This window comes from Vulpes lagopus, chromosome 3 (assembly GCF_018345385.1).
Source record: "Vulpes lagopus strain Blue_001 chromosome 3, ASM1834538v1, whole genome shotgun sequence".
NCBI lineage: Eukaryota > Metazoa > Chordata > Mammalia > Carnivora > Canidae > Vulpes > Vulpes lagopus.
Window position 1 is genome coordinate 19,244,573 of NC_054826.1, and position 21,576 is coordinate 19,266,148.

A 21,576-nucleotide genomic window follows, 5' to 3' on the forward strand; every position below is an offset into this window, starting at 1 on the left:
CACAAGAATGAGTCCAGAGGAATTAAGTGATGTCAATTCTTTGAGAGAACAGGTAGTGGTTATTTTTCTCCTTTGATGTCAGCTTTCTGGGGCAGTGTGTGTTTGGGTGATGGGGGGATCCACAGTGTTGTTTGCTCAGACTTTACAGGGCAGTTGAGCTGGAGTCATATGACTGCTATGTCATTGAGGTCAGTTGGGGCTATTCTTGTTTCTACATACATAACCACGCATCAGAGGTCCCTGGGTTGCTTAAACTGATTAACTCCACCGAGATCCTGAATGCTCAATGTGGTGACAGCCCACTAATTGTCCAGCTCTGCTTCTCCATGGCCAAAGAGCTGTTTGAAACACTTGTGCGCCTTCATCAGCATTCCAAAACCCTGCAAAGCTCGAAGTTTGTTTTTCAACAATTCACATGGGCTTAGTAAGAGCAGTCTGCATAGCTGTCCTTTTCTGAAATCTTGAAATATTTTTTTCCCAAATGTTCTCAATTAATTTTGTAGTCTAGACTGTGAAATCTCAGTACTCTCCAATCTGCTGCATCTCTTTTCAAGACGCTTAGGGGCATTCGCAGGAAACTTGTCATTGGTTGATTAGATTTGTGATAAGGTAAAAAGTCCCCTCAATTAACTTTATTCTCTGTTTCTTACTTTCTAGGTACTCCCCATCCCTGGGCATGTCTTCCCTGTTTATCTCCTTGTTCTTTGCTATCGACTGTCTCCACACTCTCTCCTAATTGTGGTCACTGACTTCTTATTCTCTGCATTCTGAAATAGTAAATTATCTGTAAGTTCTGAAATTCTGTAGCAATGTCAGATATCAGTATAATAACTATAACTCATCCCTTTTTGTGGGTATGGTTTTGTGAGTGGGTATGTGTGTGCAGTTTAGGTGTACCTGAGACAGAAGCCCAGCTGTCATGAACGATCCTCATCCTGAACTGAAGTCTCCCTTACCCCTTCTGACTCGAGAGGGCCTGAACCTACACACAGAGGCAAGACCAGGTCCATCTCACTGATTACAGGTTTTAGATGTGAGACTTTTTGAAGATACATAGCAGTAGATACGTCTATCCTTGTTAAGCTAAGACGCACAAAAAATTTGTTTGCGCTCTCCCATCTTGCTTATTCCCTGACATTTATTTTTTTCTACCCAGGTACGCTGCTGCTCTGTGCCATTCTCCAGTACATACAAATCTTCCCTCTTCATCAATGCCCTCAGCACCACACTAAGCAATGATTGGCACTTTCAAAATGACCCTTCTTCCAAAATCAAACTCCCACACATTTAGGCTACAGAAGAAAAATGTCCCAGTCATCTGGTCCACATGGGAGTGTGAAAAAATAATAACATCTACTTGGGCAATTGTATGTTTACTAATTTGGTAATTGTTGCAAATGGATGATGGTTTCAAAAGGCCTCTAGAAAAAATATTGGAAAAGAATACTTTCTAGAGATCCCAGGCTACCTCTCCTGACTCCCTGAGGCATTCTCTAACATAAAAATTGCAGAACAGTGAAATGAGGTGGTGAGTACTCTTTAAAAATCAGATGGAGTATTGGTCAAATGCTGCAGTGGCAAGAGGTGATGCATGGCAGCTGTCAGAGCTGCTTTGAGATACCCATTAAAGCTTGGCATCGATTACTTTCAATATTGATCGGACTATTTCTACCACGACTATTAACTCACAGAAAACATTAATCTAGGGACAATCAACTTTTTTAAAAGTTGCTTTATTTTTTTTCTAGAAATAAATCTAAATTGACCTGTATTTGAATTTAAGAATAGAGACTGTAAAAATATATTCACTAAATGGAGTAAAAAAAAATTGTAAAAGTAATTTAGTCCCTTGGTCATAAAGGAACAGAGTGAGACAAATAGGCAAGAGGCCAAGAGGCAAAGCTGCAGGAAAGAAAAGATAGAATCCGAGAACAGGAAAACAAAAAGCAAAACAAAACAAAAAACAGGCCCAAAAGACAGAAACAAAGAAAAATACACCAAGGAGATAATGCCCACATGTTCAAAACATGCACCTGCTGTGGAGGGGAGAAAGATATGCATGGAGGACAGATTGAAATGCATTTTAAAAGACACACCTGAAAAGACACAATAGTGGCTTTGTATTACTTCCACTTGCCTAGGTTGAACTACATTTCCCTGACTTTCCTTCCCCGGATCTTTCCACTGATGGTGAGCCAAGAGCCACTCTGATTTGGAGGGTAGAAGTAAAGCAGTCACCATTGGTACAGATCATACAAATTGTCACTCATCCTCTGGTTCACCTCGTTGGTGTGAGTCAGGAGCAGGGTCTGCAACAGCTCTACATTCTACTAAATTCTCCTCTTGCTTTTCCAACTTGTGTGTGTGTGTGTGTGTGTGTGTGTGTGTGTAGCTCCACAATGAAAGGACTGGCTTCTGCAGGAAATCTCTGCCATCAAAGTAAACGACAGTAAGAACCGATGCTTATGAGTGCCAGCTTATTCCTGTTCTCCTCCACTTCACACCATCTACCCTTATCCATGCGAACTTCCATCTTGAGCATCAGACACACAGACAGTGGCCTCACAATGCCTGCTAATCAGCTTCTGCTATTTCATACAGTCATACAACCATAATAGAGCCCTTACTAGAAATACATCAATGATTGTATCCTGATGTACACAGACATACAAACAACCAAAAATCAAGTTTCTAAAAGTTGACAGAAATAAGCCTGCTAGTAAACACCTCTTTACGTCTAATAGAATTCAGTTCAGAACCAGATTCCTATGCACCAAATTCCTCCACCCATAATTTAACAATGTAATTATTCTATCAATCAAAATACAAAGAGACAGTAACTAGAAAGAAATATCCTCAGCTAATTAGAATCCTCCTAAGACTTGCTTAGATAAGTCACTACTTGTCACTACTAACTTTACTTCTGATTAAACATAGAAGTATACGATAGGAGTATTTTAAAAATTCATGTTCTGACAGTTAATATTGAAATCTTGTATCTCCTCATCTCTAATTTGCAGTCTTTGCAGTTTATCGAATCACCCAAGTCAACTTGTTTGAGTCATTCTTATGTAAATGGATGTTATTTGAATTTTATAGAATTTAACTACAATTTACACAGTATCAGGTAACACTGACTGTCAATGTTTCTTCTTTAAACTTTAATCAACAATAAAGCATAAAGCTTCTATGGTCAGCTGTGGTGGTCAAGAGTCTACACAATTTATCTTGCATTGGCAAATTACATATCTACTATATACTGGCTCTGAAAAAAAAAAAAAAAACACCTGCCTACTTGGAATTATGTTCAATTTTGCTAGAAGATAAACAGAATTAAAATTTATATCCCTATTTGGCTTGGCGTTGGTCCATAGTATCTATTTCAGTTCTGCCCAAAGGAAAATACAATATGAACCTCATGTTAATTTTAAATTTCCTAGTAGCTACATTTTTTTCAAAAAAGTAAAAATAAAAAACAAATTAAATTAATTTTAATAATGTATTTTATTTGATTCAATGTTTCCAAAAGATTCTTTCACATAATCTATTTAAAACACTATTTAGTAATATTGAAACATTTTCTTCACATGATGCAAGTCTTTGAGACTCAGTGTATATTTAAAATTTCAGCACATCTCAGCCAAGACGAGCCACATTTGAAGAGCTCAGTAGCACATGTGGCTAGTGACTAGTATATTAGACAGTGCAGTTCTAGTGAGTTTGTTGGATGAAGGGAGTGGTAATATGCTTATCAAACTCAGGGAGCAAAAGCACAAGATTGTTTCCACCTACCAGAGATTGTGAAATCATACAGGCTGGGAAACTTTTCAGTTGGGCTCCCCTTCACTGAGGATGCCTGTCCCCTAAGCAACTGAGATGAAATCCACCCCATCTCATTAGAGATTAGGCAAGAAAGGAGCCCATCTGGAGTCAAACTGAGTTTGTGAGGCTTGCATAAGCCTACCGTGAAGTTGCCTGCACAGGCCTGCTTTGAGATGTCTCTGATCACAGACCTCTGTGAGGTGGTCAGGGGCTAATCAAGCCAAATTGAGGTCCTCTCCTATCACAAGCAGGCCCTGCAGAGAATCATATATATGACTTGCACCGAGCATCTTTAGAACCTCTGGGTAGGAGTTGTTAGGGGCAGAAAGGAGCAAAACTGCAAAAATCAGGCTCCAAGGACACGTGAAGGTACAGAAAGGTTCTCCTGCCCAAATCCATTATGTCATACAGCAAATGTGCCCAGAGTGCTGGAGACTTGGGTGGGGAGCAACCAGATGGAGATACAGTAAAGTGAATGCTCTTCTTAGGATCTCATTCCTGTGGGAATCCAGATCTCAGGTTGACTCCAACAACAATTATTAGTAGTACCTTCTAATCAGTGACTGTCCCCTGCCATTACAATGAACAAAGATTATCCAATGTCTACAACTACGATAGGACACATTTACTAGATGCTGAGCATGTGTCAGCCATTATTCCAAGTGCTTCTACACAAATTTTATTTTACAAGATGAGTATTTTAATAAAGCTTATTTTAAATATAAGGCAACTGAGACTCCAGAGTAACTTGTTCAAAGTCATATAGCTAGATAGTAGAGAATTGAAGTAGGAGCTCTGTACATATGCTCCCAAAAGATTACATTAGAGATTAGAAGCAATGCAGAAGTTGCACGGCCTAAGAATGAAAGGGGATTCTATTTAGGTAGAGAAGAGGTTGAAAGAGACCCTTTTTCTCCCAATTCAGTGTAGGTGTGGTAGAGCTATATAGTAATAGGGTTGAAGCTGAGAACTTGGTTACCTAGCTGGAAACTACATGTCCCAGCCCCCTTGCAATTCGCTGTGGCCAAGTTCTCAAAAGTGATATGTGAACAGAACTGATATGTGTCACTTCCTGGCTGGAGCCGGAAACCCATAGAGATACTTATGCTCTCTCTTCTCTCTTCCACTGGCTGAAACCTGAGCATGTCAGTCATTCAGTTTTAGCCATAAATACGATGACAGTGTCCTATTTGAGGGCGGAGTATGTCTTAGAAAGTACTTGATCACAGCAGTGACCACAAGGATTTGAGTTGTTCTTCCTTCTAAGACCACTCACTTCCAAACCATTGCATGAGAGACATCTATGTTCTTAAGCCTTCTATTTTTTTTTAACTGTAGCTTATTTCAGCCCTTTATTACATAGAAAAAGCTGACCTTGTCAACTTAGGGGTTGTATGCAAGCATTGCAGATGATGGAGAGCCTGTCCTATCATGCCTAACCCAATGTTTCAGCAACACAACCAAATCAATACACTAAGACCTAGAGGACTTTCAGTGCCCAGAATATTTGACAGTCTTTTCTTATGTCAGCAGGTACAACTTCAGAGTACAATCATGTCGGTCATAAGTAATTTCATAAATACTATCACAGAGATGATCTATGTATAAAATCAGTGAATTTGTATAACATAAATAAATATAGTGAAATATATCAAGCTATACGGTAAATATACATAAAAACAATTATGCTAAGGTGCCTAGCCTAGTGTTAAGAGACATTTTGTTTCTTAGTCATAGATTTCCATAAATGTGGATATTATAGACACTACTGATATGTGAAGAGATTAAATGTAAAACCATCTGAACAGCTTTGGAAAAAATAACTTCTGCACTCCAAGTAATTGAATAGGGCCATAGGATAGCCAACTAGTGCTAATATAATGCCAGCACAAAAGTTCTCAATAGCCAACAGTAACTAGCATTCATTTATCACTTACTTACTGTTCTAAAGATAAGCTGGGGCTCCAATTCCAGTTCACTCTACATGACTCTCCAGTCTTTTTGAAATGGGTCAGACTAGCTTAAACATGTTCTCCTCACACAAATATGAAAGCACAAGAGAGTAAAAACACATGCTGCCTCTCATAGCCTTGATTCTTTCACTAACACTCCATAGCAAATTCCTATGGCCAAACCCAAAATCAATAGGCAAGGAAATTTCCAGCTATCACAGGAAACATTGCCAAATTACATGCATGGCAAAAGACATGGATGTATAATGATGTAAAATTAGAAGTAAAAAATTGGAACAAATAATAATGCAATTTTTCACTAGGTGAGTGTAAATGTAGGTTTACCTAATTATAAGACTCATGTACTTTCCCTTGAATCACATTGCCCTAAAATGTTATTTTATGTTTTTAGATATGTATGTGCCCTCACTTAACCTTCACAATATTCTTATAAAGTAGGTACCACTAATTCCATTTTAGAAATGAGGTGCTCATTAAGGTTGATTAAGTAAGATCTCTTTGAAAAAGTGCTTTTTTAAATGTGAAGGAATAAAGAAGATACACAATGGAATATTACTCAGCCATCAGAAAGGATGAATAGCCACCATTTGCTTCCACATGGATGGAACTGGAGGGTATTATGCTGAGTGAAATAAGTCAATCAGAGGAGGACAATCATCATATGGTTTCACTCATATGTGGATATAAGAATTAGTGAAAGAGATTATAAGGGAAAGGAGGGGAACTGAGTGGGAAAAATTAGAGAGGGAGACAAAGCATAAGAGACTCCTAACTCTGGAAAACAAAGGGTTGCAGAAGGGGAGATGGGTGGGGGAATGGGGTAACTGGGTGATGGACAGTAAGGAGGGCACTTTATGGGATGAGCACTGGGTGTTATACTATATGTTGGCAAATTGAACTTAAATTTAAAAATTTTTTTAAAAATAAAATTAAATAATGTGAAGGAATAAAACTATTTCATAACACTTTTCAGTATGTCCCCAAAAGACATTCATTGCATGAACTACTCAGAAAGTCTTTATGAAGCATTTACTGTGTAAGGGGCACCACACAAAGCATGAACACCAAAGCAAGGCTTTAGCATTTAAAAAAAAAATCAGTAAATACATAATCTTTAACTTGTGCTCTGTGTCCAGGTCAAGTAGATAACATCCTCAATCAATTCAAATCACTCAAGTTTTGTTTGATGGACAATGATCTATTTTATAGCATTATCATAATCTCCAGTTATACAGGACCCACTTCCTTTTAGTAAATGGTATTTGTTTGGCTTCATGTGCATGGTCCACTTCAAGACATATTCTTTCTCCAAGAACCAATTATTTATTTATTTCTGCTCACATAGGTCCACACAGATAATGTCAGAAAGGTATCCTTGTTACAAATATTTACTAGTTAGTTTATCCATTAAGATACTTTTCCCCCCTTTTTGTGAGTTTGAATTCTAGATCTGATGCAGCATACTCTATTTGGTCATAATTTTGATTAAAAATCACCAGTTATAATTTTTTGTTCCCTTGTGCATAAACCAAATCTTAGCTGAATCCATGCAATTAATGCAATGAAAGTTGGGCATAACATAACTGAATATTTTCTTAAAATAACTATCATAATCCTGGTTAGTGGTAAAAAGAGTGGTCTTTCATATGAGTTAAAATTTTGGACAAATGAGATGTTCTGGATTAGATAGAGAGGCTAATATGATACTTATTTGAATTAAGTAAAAAAAGTTAGAAATCAATAAAAGTATTCTTTTGATAAGCCTGAAACTGATCTTAACTATTTTTAATCATTTCCAAATGGAATACAAGAAGTTCTTATGTGTGTTTATTAACGTAGAGTACTTCAAACTTCATCTTACATGTTCTACCAGCAAAATGAGTGGCACCAGTAGATGTAACACATTTTATTTTTCCCAAACTAGTTTTCCCTTATTTTCATAATTGTATTTTAAAGGATTTTCTACAGTATGTTTTCTTCTCATCAAAAATATATAAGGGGTAAGACACCTGGTGGCTCAGCAATTGAGCATCTGCCTTTGGCTCAGGGAGTGATCCCAGGGTCTGAAATCAAGTCCTACATGAGCTTCCTGCAAGGAGCCTGCTTCTCCCTCTGCTTATGTCTCTACCTCTCTCTGTGTGTCTCTCATAAATAAATAAATAAATAAATAAATAAATAAATAAATAAATAAATAAAATCTTTAAAAAATATACATTCGGGGCACCTGGATGGCTCAGTTAATTAGGCATCTGTTTCTTGACTTCAGCTGAGATCACGATCTCTGGGTTGTGAGATCAAGCCCCATATTCAGCTCCATGCTGGGCATGGAGCCTGCTTAAGATTCTCTTCCTCTCTTGCTGCCCCTCCTCATTCAACTCTCTTCTCCTCTCCCTCTCAAAACAAAGCAAAAACAACAACAACAAAAAAACTACAAATGTAGAGCCTACTCTGTACCAGGTGCTTTCCATTTATCAGAACCACACACAGATCTACTCAATGAGTCTCACTTTTAATAAAGTATCAGGCCTATGAGCTTCTATTAATATCACAATTTTAAAAGAGACTACAACATAAGCAACTATGAAAAGTCAACTGCCTTATTCAAAACTCAATCTTTGGGATCCCTGGGTGGCACAGCGGTTTAGCGCCTGCCTTTGGCCCAGGGCGCGATCCTGGAGACCTGGGATCAAATCCCACATCGGGCTCCCGGTGCATGGAGCCTGCTTCTCCCTCTGCCTATGTCTCTGCCTCTCTCTCTCTCTCTCTCTGACTATCATAAATAAAAAAAAAAAAAAAAACTCAATCTTTTAAGTTCCTAAGAGGTTAAAAGAAAAAGTACAAATAACAAATGTAACTTTGAATCAGACATTTCATATTCGATTTTCTTTTGCTTGCCTGGCTTTTTTCAGATCTATCAAAGTAATTTATATTAAATCCTTTAGAAAAGTTAATTTTAAATGGTGATTACCAATTTTAATTGCAGAATTTTTATTGCTTTTTGCTATTTCTTTATTATAATTTGAATTTTGCTTTTTTGTTTATTTTTTATAATGTGGTTATTTACTTAATTAATTTACTTATAAATTATTTAGTTGTTGGCATCCTTAACTGACAATAAATAAAAGCATATATTTTAATAGCAGTAATTGCTCCATCAAAAATCCAGGTAGCTTGCTTTGTCTTAAATATCATCTACTTGATTAGTTTCCACATAATTTTGCTAAAATTTGTCAAGTGAAAGCCAATTATTTGTGAGTTAGTGCCAAATATAACCAGTGTATTCTTCATTTTACCAATGAAAAGCTATTTGGATACGATACTCTTCCAACAAAAGCTAATCCCAATTCTTGTTTCTTGTCAGCACCATTGGCACCTCGAAGCTGTTAAATAAATTTTAAAGACAATCTATTAGATTTCTGCCATAGCAGGAGAGAAAAGCCCTGGCTTGCTTGATGAGTACCTTGAGGCAGAGGGGAATAGAGCCAGGCTTTCACAAAGGCACTTGCCATTTCATTCTTCATGTTGTTGAGTTCTTTTAATAAGGAAATGGACTCAGCTTTTGGCTTCAAAGCCACCACGGGCATGTTTATCTTAAGCAACGTGGTACCACATTAAAAGGAATATGTCAATTTAAAAAATAACTTGGAATCTATGAAGTTATCTGGCATATTTAGCATGCAGAGTCTCACTAAGAGTTGTTCAGTTTCAGGAGCAAGAGAGGGAAGTATTTCAATTTTAGCAAATTCGTATAGCCATGCTCTTACTTCAAAACAGCATAATATACAAATTAATGAGTTTATTTTAATTAGTAATACATGTTGCTCAAAAGCAGAAATATACATGTTGCTCAAAAGTCAAAATATAAATACACATATATTATTTCTAAGGACTAGTCAAATAGAATAGATCATTTCTATTAGGAGCAATAGAAATTTTTAAACATTCATAGGGAGATGGGTTTTGGAAACTAAAATGATTTTTGTTTTTTTTCCCACACACTGCTATGTTAATGCCAATGTTTAGTAAATACTGTATTATGATAGTTACAAAAAGGACTATGAAAGATGTAAGGAATCAGAGTCATAGGCTAGTTTTGCTAATCTTCATTTTTGCATTTTAAAATTAAAATTTTAATTAAGCCAAAAACACTCACCCTAAAAACCACTGAATCCAAAAATTATCTATGAAAATGATCCAGATAAAGTATGACTCTAGGTTAAATATAGGTACGAAGAGAACTCCCCACTGTTCACATGCCTCTTGAAACCCAATTTTATTCTGAATGCATGTTTAAACATTGCAGAATTTCAGCAATATTTATTATTGCCCTTAATCTACCCTGGCATAGAATGGCAATCAGATCAAATGAAAAAGCAGAAACAAGACATTATATAATCATAATTGGTGAAAACCTTGTGTGTGTGCATTCATGTGCATGTGGATGTGTGTGCAGAAATACAGAGAGAGGGAGGAGACATGGGGAAATGCTGATAGAAAATATTTAATGGGTACCCCAGTGGCTTAGTCACACGTTTGACTTCTGCTCACCTCATGATTTTGAGGTCCTGGGATCCAGTCTCCTCAGTGCTCTGCATTCAGCTTCTTCCTCTGTCTCTCCCCCTGCCCCTCCTCCCCTTTATGCACTTGTGTGTGTGTGCATGTGCACGCACATGTGCATTCCTCTTTCTCAAATAAATAGATATAATATTTTTTTAAAAAAGAATATATTCAAAAATTTACCTTAGTTTTCTTTGTAAACTGATAATGGGTAAAACTTTTCCTTTTCCCCTTCATTTTCCTTTTTTCATTTTGTTTTGTTTTCGCAAATAGCATATTTTTATAATCAGGATTTTTAATCATTTCATCAGTTTTCAAAATTTTGACCAAACACAAAACAAATTTTTAAAAATCATAATTGCATAACTCTCTAATTCCTCTATTCTACACTAAACAAAGTAAAGTAAGTGGAATTAAATCATGGAATTAAAATTATTTTTTATTAAAACATCTTTATTTGTGTATGTATGCATGCCCCTGTAAACATAAATTAGGGAAACCTCAACTTGTTTCAAAGTCAATGACTTAAAAAAAAAAAAAAAAAAGTCAATGACTAATATTAAATCTATCTATTTTAGACTCATTTTGATACAAAATGATTCACAAAGAAAAATAATTTTCTTCAACTGTTGGGGAGCCCGCAAGTTGGAGTTAAAAGGGGCTGAGCAGATTGTCTCACACTTGCCCAATCCAAAATTGTCATACAGAGTTCTTTTGAAAACGTAGAAATGTAACCAGTGTTTAGAATTCTGACCACAAAAACGTGTATGTTTTTTTAAAACAAAAGCATTTTCCCTTGATATGTTTCAGTGGTTGGAATTAATTTTGGAAGCACATGCTACAAAGTGGTAAGAATTACCCCCATTTTTGTTGTTGTTCATGTTCTATAGTATGGGAGTTAGCTATAATTAACATTGTTTTGTAGAATAGAATTGTCCCTCTTACATGTGCTTTTGAAACCCACTCTACCTTCAGCCCAACATAGATGTATTTGCTACAGACTATCAGTGAGCATGTTTTCTTCAGAAGACAGAGCTCTAGGAATAAGGCAAGCAAATCATTACTGAAAAAAAATGTCATTATACAAGAGAGTATAGAAGTATAGCACTAAATTCTAAAATTGTTTTTTAATTTGTATGCTGTTTTAGAGAGGTAAATATTTATGAACTGGATATGTCAGGTAAGAATTTATAAAGAAAATAGGATTTGTTTGGTCCTGGAAAGATAATCATGATAGTGATTATTTAGATATGAACTGATCATACACTATACCAAGAACTTGGGTTTGCATAGGTTATCTCATTTAGTCTTCCCAGAACCTTTTAAAGTAGAAGTATGATTATCTTTATTTTACAGATGAGGAAACTGAGGTATGAAAGATCAAACTACTTGCCAACTGGAGGTAGGATCCCAACCTTGCCAGACTGTTTTTCAATGTCTATTCTGATTTCCTGCCCTGATTCAAATAATCAGATAAGTTTGACAAGCACCATGCAAGAATACTATCACATTCATGCCTTCCTAGAGTTCTCAGAATCCTCTTCTCTAATGGCCTGCACTATTTCCTATCCACTTGCTGGTTCCTGGCTAGTTCAGCTTGGGCACTCTGATACTAAACTTCTGTTGAATCACGAGTAAGAATGCCAAAAGCTTCAGGATTGCCAACAGGAAATCTGACTGCATATCAGAATAATCTGGAGATTGTTTAAACTACAGATTCATAGATCCCTAGTTCTTGATATTTGTAGTTTAAAAAAAAAAAGACTGGGGATCCCTGGGTGGCGCAGCGGTTTGGCGCCTGCCTTTGGCCCAGGGCGCGATCCTGGAGACCGGGGATCGAATCCCACGTCGGGCTCCCGGTGCATGGAGCCTGCTTCTCCCTCTGCCTATGTCTCTGCATCTCTCTCTCTCTCTCTGTGTGTGACTATCATAAATAAAATTAAAATTTAAAAAAAAAAAAAATAAATAAATAAATAAAATAAAAAAAAAAAGACTGCATATCAGAATAACCTGGAGACTGTTAAAACTAAAGATTCATAGATCCCTAGTTCTTGATATTTGTAGTTTTTAAAAAAAGAATTCTCACATTAATTTAGGGTTGCTAAAAAAGCATTTGAGATCAGTAGCTTGTGCCTTATCTATGAATCTCAGTTGTCTCAAGACTTAACTGATTTCAGTGACAAAAATCTCTCTCAGGTCACAGTGTCTGGGAGACCATTCTATTATTCAGTTAACAAGCAAACATTTAATCAAAACTATGAGTCAGCCAGACTCTGGAGAAGGAAAAAAAAAAAAAAAAGAAGGCAGTGACTTCCTTAAAGAAGCTTATTGTTTGTTAACACAGAGAAATAGGCCAAAAATCATGGGACAGTAGGTAAGTTTCAGAACGGTTCATGCATAGGATTCTGTGAGAATATATAAAAAGGCATTACAATCTCCTGGCTTCTTCCACTTTCTTTGGCTCTTTTTTGGCTCTCCTTTTGATCCTTCCTGTGTAGTCTACTGGAATTTTTACACTGGACCTTCACAATGCTAATAAAGCTAATTGGTGATTTCAAAGATAAGGAAGCTGGGACTCAGAGGGCTTTAAAAATCTAAGTATGTACACCTAAACAACAGAAAGAGAATTCAAAACCACAGCTATGTATTCCGAAGTCCAAAAGTACACCCTTCACATTTTGCAAATTGCCAACAATTTTAAGGATGTTTATCTCAGAAAATGAATAGTACAGTCAATCCTTAGCACATGGAAATATCTTGAATTTTAAGCTCTTTGCCTAGTTCCAATAAGTAACACATCCAGTCAATTTGAATAGTTTACGTCTTGCTTGGTGAACAATGAGTTATTTTACAATGATTATAACAACAATTCAAAGTCAGACACAGCCCTCTTCATTTTGTGGGCTTATATTTGCTTTGGCCCCTGATATGAGTCAAGCCACAACTCGTGTTCCGTTCCCAGGAAGCCATTTTGTTTTTCTCTCATTAGAACCTGTACCCACATTGTTTGTGAGCTGCTGTTTATAAAGCATTTTGTGGTGGCCCAAGAAAATAAAATTGCAGATTAAAAGACTCAAGCTAATCCTTCCTCTAAAATGTAACATATGTCATGTGGTACTACTGAATCTTGCTCATCAATGTTAAGATTAGAACTATTATGATCTGATTTAATCTTTTAGAAAGGTCTACTTTAAAAGGAATTAGGAATTCAGTGGTTTAAATAAATGGGCACGTATTTAAAAGTAGCATAACGGTAAGATGATATGGCTTTATTAGAGAAAATTTAAAATAAAAAACGAACATTCAGAACTATCATTTCATCATTAGGATTTGGGTGAAGGTTGTAAGTAGATAATACTCAAGATTAGATTCAGAATTTGAACATTTGCTGCCCCTTCCCACTGAGTAGAGAGAAAACAGTTTTAAGAGTTGAAATGTAAGTGATGGATATATGAGAACCATAGATTTGCGTTGTTTATATAGGTGGCTTTCAATTCTCTGTCAACTCTTCATTTTTATCTCCCTACAATAATTTTTCCCTTTTTATGATATTTCCCTCAGGAATCTAGAAGTTAAAATACACACAATTTGCATCTAATATTTGAATCATATGAGAAACATGTGAACATGTAGATAATTAGGCAATATTTAAATTTTTTCATTTGCTTTATATAGTCTCAACATAGAAAAACTTTCTAAATGTTTGAAGCGTTCTGAAGTCTTACCAAATATCCCAAAGGAAATGCTAAAATACTTTTTAAAATGCTAAAAATACCTAAAATAGTTGTACCAGATAAATTCTAACAAACTATTTCTCAGAATTAATTTAATGGGTGGTGTTAAAAGAGTTTTAACAATTCAAATATCAAACAATAAGATTTTTTTTTTCATTTCCCTGGTAGATTAATTCAATCTGACTTCACTACTAAGAAATTCTGCCTCAATTAGTTTTTGTTTTCCTTTCTTCCAGAAGCTTAGGCATGAATTTTCTACACTAGTATTCAATTTTTTTGTAATGTGTTTTTGTCCCTGAAAGAGTTATGTGTTGGTCAAAAATGGAAACTTGATTTTATCAATTTCATATCTCTATAATCTAGCATAATTTTTAATATACAGAAAGTTACTATTTTTCATAAAATTGCTTTTCATGTTCCTAAGGCACATGTTAAGGAAAGGACCAAAAAAAAAAAAAAAAAGGGAAGAAAAGAAACATACATTGTTTGGGATAATTGGAGAACTACATTTACCAAATGCTTTTCATTGCCAGGCTGCTTCTCATCCACCCTGCAAGGTAAGGATTATCTCACTTTATAGATGAAGAAACTGAGGTTCAAAAAGGAGAAGAGATGTTTTCAAGCTTTCCATGGCTAGCAAATGGCTAAACTCATGTTTGATTCTCTTACTACACTATACCGTTAAGGTAGTACAGATGTATCTCAAAGAGCTACAGGAAAGTGCCTAAGCTGTTTTATTTGGAGTAGGAGTTAGCTTCGTAAGGTTTTATAAGGGACCGAGCAAACTACTCCAAAATGCACCACAATGGCATATTAATTATTTTGAGTTAAAGCTACTTAGGAAATCTCTGGCTCAAGGACCCTCAGACCCTCCTCTGTCCCCTGCAAAAGCAGAAAACAGTCCCTAATAGAAAAAACTACCCTCACTCTACCAAGAAGTAAAAAAGACATCCTTACGACCAGAGATGGGAAACTCAAAGCCTAGAAAATTGTAGAAACAAATCTTATTTATTTTTGTACTAGTCTACTACTTTAGCTCAAATTCTGCTTAGAATTCCCTACTACTTAAAGCCACCAAACATCTACTTGTTCTATATCCTGTAGATCACTCACAAATCATCTCTTTGTTTAAAATGCATAAAAATTGCTTGCCTTGGTCATTTCTATGGGTCTCAAATTCATTATCAGGCCTCCATGCACACATAATAACTAATACTTTTCTTTTCCTACTATTAATTTGTCTCATGTCAATTTAATTCCTAAACCAACTGGAAGAACCTTAGAGGAAACAATAAAGTTTCTTCCACCCCTATAGTTTTATGAAGAAAGAGTCAAGCTATTTCTGTAAATACCTTTCATTCCCTCTGAGTCATTCCTTCTCTGAACTGCTTCTCACTCTTAACAATTATCACCCTCTGACACTAATCCCTGCCCTTGTGGAAAATAGTATAAAATCCGCTGCAAACACCTCCAGGCACTTTATCACATAGAATGACTCTCTGGACTCCTGACTTTTCTACCTCATCTTACCATTAGCTCCCTCAGAAGATGTAGTCTTCCACCATTGCCAAAATCTCCAGCCACAAAGACCTTACTCTTGTAAGCAGCACATACCTATCCTGCTGTGTGTACACAAAGTATGCCCATCTCATCTAACATATCCTTATTTGATCCTATTTAACATGAATTTCTGATATTTGACCCCCTGTTATACATTTGGTCTCTTTCAGTTTATATCTGTCCTGTCCTCAATCTCTTGACACTGATCTTCCCCCACTTACTTGCTATCTTTACCTTTCAGTTCAGCATAAATCTAAATTTTAGCATTTCCTTCAGGAGATGCTAATATATATATATATAAAATTTCTCTCCAGACCAACTCCTTCTTGTGACTTCTTGTCTGAGTGCCATATGGTTCATTTTGTTCCTTTGGCCAAATCAAACCTCCATTCCTGGGTCTTCTTGTTCCACCCTGCACATGACCTGCACATGACCCAGTGCCCATGTTGGTAACCATGTTGGTTTGGTGTTGTGACATTTAAGATTCTTTTCTTTTTTCCCAAGCCCATTCATGGTAATCCACATATCCCTGGACTTTAGCAGAGGAGCTCTCAATGCTGGATTCCTATTCATTCCCTGGTAGTCTGTCTAGCAGATTATTCTGGACATCTGGCACAGAATATGCACATTCTTTGGATTGTATGGTCTTCCAATACCCTTAACTTTCCCTCCTTCAAGCACAGGAAACTTAATATGATTTGGAAATCACCAAAATCATTTCTGTTTGACTATCCCCTAGGTATAGGTTTTAGCAAAGTAGTAACAATTTAATAATCATCTTGAAATAATACTGACCTTCAGGATGAAGGGAATTCCTCCTGAAATCAAATGAAAAAGAGTATGTGGTCAATTAGCATAAACTCTTTGGATAATATTTTTTCATTAGATCATCTAATTACTATTTTATACTGTTGAATGATCTTTATTTTTTAATTAAATTTGTCTTGATTAAAAGACGGTGGAGTGAGCATAGGTCTTGGAGTCAGGTCATATTTTAAAATTTGTTCAAAAGAGACATTGAGACTTACCTTGAAGTGTTAATGTGAATTGTATCAGTTTCCTAAGGCAGATATAACAAATTACCACAAACTGGCGGCTTAAAAAAATCTAAAATTTATTTTCTCAAAGTTCTGGAGGCCAGACATCTGAAATCAAGATGTCAGAAGGTTAGTTCTTTCTGAAGACTATGAGGAACAAACTATCCCATGCATCTTCCTCAGCTTCTGGTAGCTGTTGGCAATGCTTGGTGTTCTTTGGCTTGTAGATGTCATTACTCCAACCTCTCCCTCTATCATCACATAATATTCTTCCTATGTGTGTATCTGTGAATCTCCATGTTTCTCTTTTTTCTTCATATAAAGACACCAATCATTGGATTAGCACCCATCCTATTCCAGCATGACCTCATCTTAACTAACATCTTATATCTGCAAGACCCTATTCTCAAATCAGACGCCATTCTGAAGTTAACATGCATTCTGGGGGAGACATTATTCAACTCAATGCATAAACATTAGGGAAAAGAATTGTAAGGCACCTAGTATGAATGCCTGGCACATAATTACTGCCCAATAAACAGTAATTTTTGGTATTTGTAGTTGACTAAATCCACTAGTTAGCATTGAGTAATGTTAAAGAGTGCTGGTCATGTAGCAAAGGCCCATAGCAACTTACCACAACTATGTCCTTGTATCTTTTCCACTGTGTTTTTCTCCCAACCCCTTACAATTAAAGCTCAGTGCTCAAGGCAAGTATATTCAACCCTGAAATCAATCAGTTTGCTCTAGTTTCTGAAAGCCATATTAATACTTCTAAAATATAAGCAGGGAATTAGCAGACCTTTCTTGTCTTGAATTAAATTTTCTGCCAAGCCATGCTGTGTACTAATAATTGATTGCCCATTGTTTGTTAGTAAAGAGAGGGTCTGCTGGTGCTTCAAATTAAGTGGTGAGCTTTCTGTTTGTTTTAATTGTATACTTTTCTCTGCTCAGTCTTTGTGGATCCCAGGGCAGCTACTTCTCTGTTCTTTTATAAAATTTTTCTGAGCGCTAAAATTAATATTGTGGCATTTCTTAGACACTGTATAGGAATTTTAAGGAAAAAAGTTAACCTTTTTTCCCAGAAAGCTAACTGTGATTGCACTGAAACAAGAAACTATACTCAAGGAGCCTGGAGAATCTCTCTAACAAGGCCCACTGTGTCTCTTCTTGGACTTGCTACCATTCTCTCTTCTAGAGAGAGAAAGTAGCCAATTCCTGCTTTGTTTCCCAGTTCTTTGAAATCAGCCATTATATCTTCAAACTTGCAAAATCATCTTACTGTATATTCTAGTTCTAGCCCCCATTATTTAACCATCCAGTGAATTATTCAGCCTTAAAAAAAAGGAAGGAAGCCCTAGTGTATGGGATAACACAGGGTGAACCTGGAGGACATTATGCTAAATAAATAAGCCAGATAGAGGAAGACAAGTATCATATCATTCTACTTACATGAGGTATTTAAAGAATCAAATACATAGAAACAGAGTGGGTTGGTAGTTGCCAGGGGCTGGGGGAGGGGAAATGAGGCATTGAAGTTCAATGGGCACAAAGTTTCAGTTATGCAAGATGAGAAGGCTCTAGAGATCTGTGTGACATCATGCCTATGGTTAACAATATTGCATTGTCCACTTAAATATTTGTTAAGAGAGCGTAACTAATGTCAAGTATTTTTAATACACACACACAAAACAACAACCTCCAATATTCCAATGTCCAACTAATACAAAATTGATTATATAAAAAAATAAATAATAGTATATCCCCACAATGCAGTCAGTAAATAATAATAATAATAATAATAATAATAATAATAATAATAAAACATTTCTGAGTGGTCTATAGTGCCAGCCACTGATATAAATTTCTTAAACATATTATCTCATTTAATCCTTATAACATTCTTATAAATGAAATACTATTACTATTCCCACTTCTCAAATAAGAAAATGAAATGTACAATGATCAAATAATTGCCAAGTCATATAGCTGATAAATTGTACAGCTTTACAAAAGGTATAGAAAAGCCAGGAAGACACAGAAGACGTCAGAATATTGTTAGCTTGAAAAAAATTATAAAACAAAAATGTTATTCCACTTTATTAAAAATTATAGATAAATAGATCATACTTTTAGAAAATGCTCTGAAAAGACAGAACCAAAATAGTTAAGAGGGTTAACTATGGAAAGTGAGAATACAATTGGAGAGACTGTAACTTTATTTTATACAATCCTGTATTATTTTCAATTTTTCAAAACAAGTACTCTTTAAGAGATAATTAACAATTATACTCACGACTTCCTTTGATATTAAGAATGTACATATGATGCAATTGTACTGTATGACATGCCATGAGATGTTTTGAGGTCGGGTGGTGACTATATGGATAAACTTCTCTCTATACTATTCTTTCCACTAATCAAGTTAGACTCAGAAAATTGCATGTTGTTTTACCATCCTGTAGTCTTTTTCCTTTTTCTTTTTTGACCTGAATTATTCTATGATCTGATGCCTCTAATCCACTTTGAGGGACATGATAAGAAATATCTTCCTGAAACACACTTTTGTATTTACTAAAAAAATGTTGTGGAAAACAGTTTTTAACACGTTGTTCCATATTTTCTTTCTGAGAATATACTGCAAAAATATTTATCTAGATTCAATATGGAGAATAGTTTTACTCTTCTGAGTAACTGCTTTGTTCTTTTTATATGGACACTGGGATATTTCACCAACACATGATTCTGTGTTACAAGGTCTGCCAGAAAGCTCAAGAAGTATTTGCTTCCTATCACTAGAGAGTATGCATCATCTTGCAGCTCAGTTGACTGATTATACTCTTAGTTTCATCTTACTTTTCTCACTTTCATTCTCCCAGATTTATTAGTCTACTTTTTAATCCCTCCTCCTCCCTGCTTTTTTGGTCTTATTTGTGTGTATTTTTTTGGTAACTGCCTTAAATCATTTTAGAACAAGGCTACATTAAAGGAAAAATATTTAAATTGATGAAATGTAATAGACACATGTATTAGTTTAAAGAAAACTCACTTGAGTTAGGCTTAATTGAATTTAAATTACTCATTATTTTTAAGATGGTCATGAGAAAGAGAGTTTAATCATGCCTTTCTCCTATATGCTTATGAGATCTTCTCAGATTGTAGTACGGGCATCTTATAATTTGAAAAAAGAAATGTAATTAAAAAATATAAATCATTGTCATTTTAAAAATTATTAAGACTTAATTTTGCAAGACCTTGAAGTCATTCTGGGAAAATGGACCTAACATCTGCTCCTATGAATTTAATATAAATTTTAGATACGCTATATCCAAATCTAGCACTTTGGAATCTAATAAGATTCAAATTATACTTGTAGCGTTCTAAGAACATGTAGCGTTCTAAGAACATGTATATTCAGGGGTATGTTCAGTCTACTTGAAAATAAATGCTGTAAAACATTTTCACAAAGAGGCTGTCTTTAGGAAAGCATTTCCAGGAGTCATCAGGGTTTAAATAACTTCTGAATTAATTCAGATGATATGAAGAACATTTCTGAATTAATTCAGATGATATGAAGAACATTTCAAGAATAATCTTACAAAAAGGCTTTCTATTTGTCTCATTAATTTCCTGAGACTTCAGTTCACTAGGAGAAAGTAATAACCTCTAAAAGTAAATAAAAAATGAGTAATAAGGCCCAAACTTTAAATTTGAATATTACAAGTAAACATATGTCCAAGTTGAAAAGTATTAAAACAACTTCCCAGGCTAAAGGCCAGTGGGAGAGAAATAAGGACTTCATAATTCATTTTTCCCCATCCTTAATGATAAAAATTCTTCTCTTTTTTATAATAAAAATGAGTAATCATCTCAAGTTGTCAGCCTATGTAATGCCATGTAATTGCCATGACATGCCACAAAATGTAGGCAAATATGCCTCTGAATTATTATTTTCCAGCTGTTAGGCCTATTACTACTTGACCACACAAGCTGTTCATACCATATTGCCATTCTGTTATTTTACTATAACTAATCATCATGTCAGAGCCAAGAATCTTTGTCACTATCACCACCATTTCTGAAGATGTATAGCAGGACCAAGGTAAACAAGTAATGTTAGCCTTACAGAATTGTCAATGACAGATACTATAATCAACTTCAAATTCAGAAATTCTAGGAAAATTAATGACTTGTTAACATATAATCAGTTCCAAAGAGGAGGCAATTAAACACTTAAACAGTGTAGATCCATTCAAGCTGACAAATATAATTAAAATTCATTAAATTTCATTTCCATTAACTTCCACATGATTTTAGGATCACGTAGATATATTTTGAAATGCTTATCTCCTACTTTCAAGTGATTCTATTAAAATAACTCAATAATATCCTTGCAAAATGAATTTGACATCTAATCTTTAAAATTTGAATAAGTATTTTTTTAAAAAGTATTTGCTCTTAATTTGAAAAAACTGAATTTCACATCCTAATGAAAATTCCAACTTAGGGATCCCTGGGGGGCGCAGCGGTTTGGCGCCTGCCTTTGGCCCAGGGCGCGATCCTGGAGACCCGGTATCGAATCCCACGTCGGGCTCCCGGTGCATGGAGCCTGCTTCTCCCTCTGCCTGTGTCTCTGCCTCTCTCTCTATCTCTCTGTGACTATCATAAATAAATAAAAATTAAAAAAAAAAATATCCAATAAAATGTAATCTCAACAAGTGGATTTATCCAGCCAAAATAATGTATCGAGGAAAAAAAAGATTTAAGTTAAATGCCCAATCACTGTTCCATAGGATATAACTCTAAGTTAAAACCATTTACACTTGAAACCACCTGAACATTATCATTTTGGAAAAATTATAGTTGGAAAAGTTTTTGATTGACACATTAATT

The 21,576-nt window shown here is 35.4% G+C and overlaps 1 long non-coding RNA gene across 1 annotated transcript in view; it reads right to left on the reverse strand.

Moving 5' to 3' along the window:
• Positions 1 to 16,792, reverse strand: part of LOC121486419 — an 85,991-nt gene extending 69,199 nt beyond the window's left edge. The window contains exons 1-2 of the long non-coding RNA XR_005986630.1: positions 16,675 to 16,792; positions 16,442 to 16,464 (exon numbers count right to left, since the gene is read on the reverse strand). This is a non-coding gene — a long non-coding RNA (uncharacterized LOC121486419). The remainder of the gene's footprint in view (positions 1 to 16,441; positions 16,465 to 16,674) is intronic.
• Positions 16,793 to 21,576: the final 4,784 nt, after the last annotated feature.